The sequence below is a fragment of the Poecilia latipinna genome, unplaced genomic scaffold (genome assembly GCF_001443285.1).
Source record: "Poecilia latipinna isolate Pla-1442-1.1 unplaced genomic scaffold, P_latipinna-1.0 Scaffold337, whole genome shotgun sequence".
Lineage (NCBI taxonomy): Eukaryota > Metazoa > Chordata > Actinopteri > Cyprinodontiformes > Poeciliidae > Poecilia > Poecilia latipinna.
The window spans coordinates 18,334-18,829 of NW_015112953.1; positions in this window are offsets into that span (position 1 = coordinate 18,334).

Here is a 496-nt window from a genome sequence, read left to right on the forward strand (position 1 = left end):
CTCCATCTTTTGATTGTTAGAGATTTTAAAAATAATTGTGCCTTGCAGAACCTTATACTTTATCACAGCAACCTTCAGTGTATGTTACTGGAATTCATGGTTATCAAAATCTTGTATAAATAAGTATCTGAAAAGTGTGTTGCGTTGAACACGTGGTACGCTTGAGAGACTTGTTTGTAAAAATATTAAAACCACAAATCTTTTCCATCCCACTTACTAAATATACACTACTTTTAGTTGGTCTGTCACTTAAAATCTCAAAGTTTGTGAAAGTTTGAGATTTTAAGTCAAATCTCATTTTGTCAAGTTGCAACTTGACAAAATGTAAACAAGCTCAAAGCACTGCATTATTAAATAATATGCTTCTTTTTTTCAATCTCAAAACAACAATCTTATGCCCTCCATCTTGGATCAATTCATTATAGGTACTGTTATTCAGTTGTCAACAGAGATCAGTAATTACAACAGACACATTGCATTTTTAGAAATGCTAAAG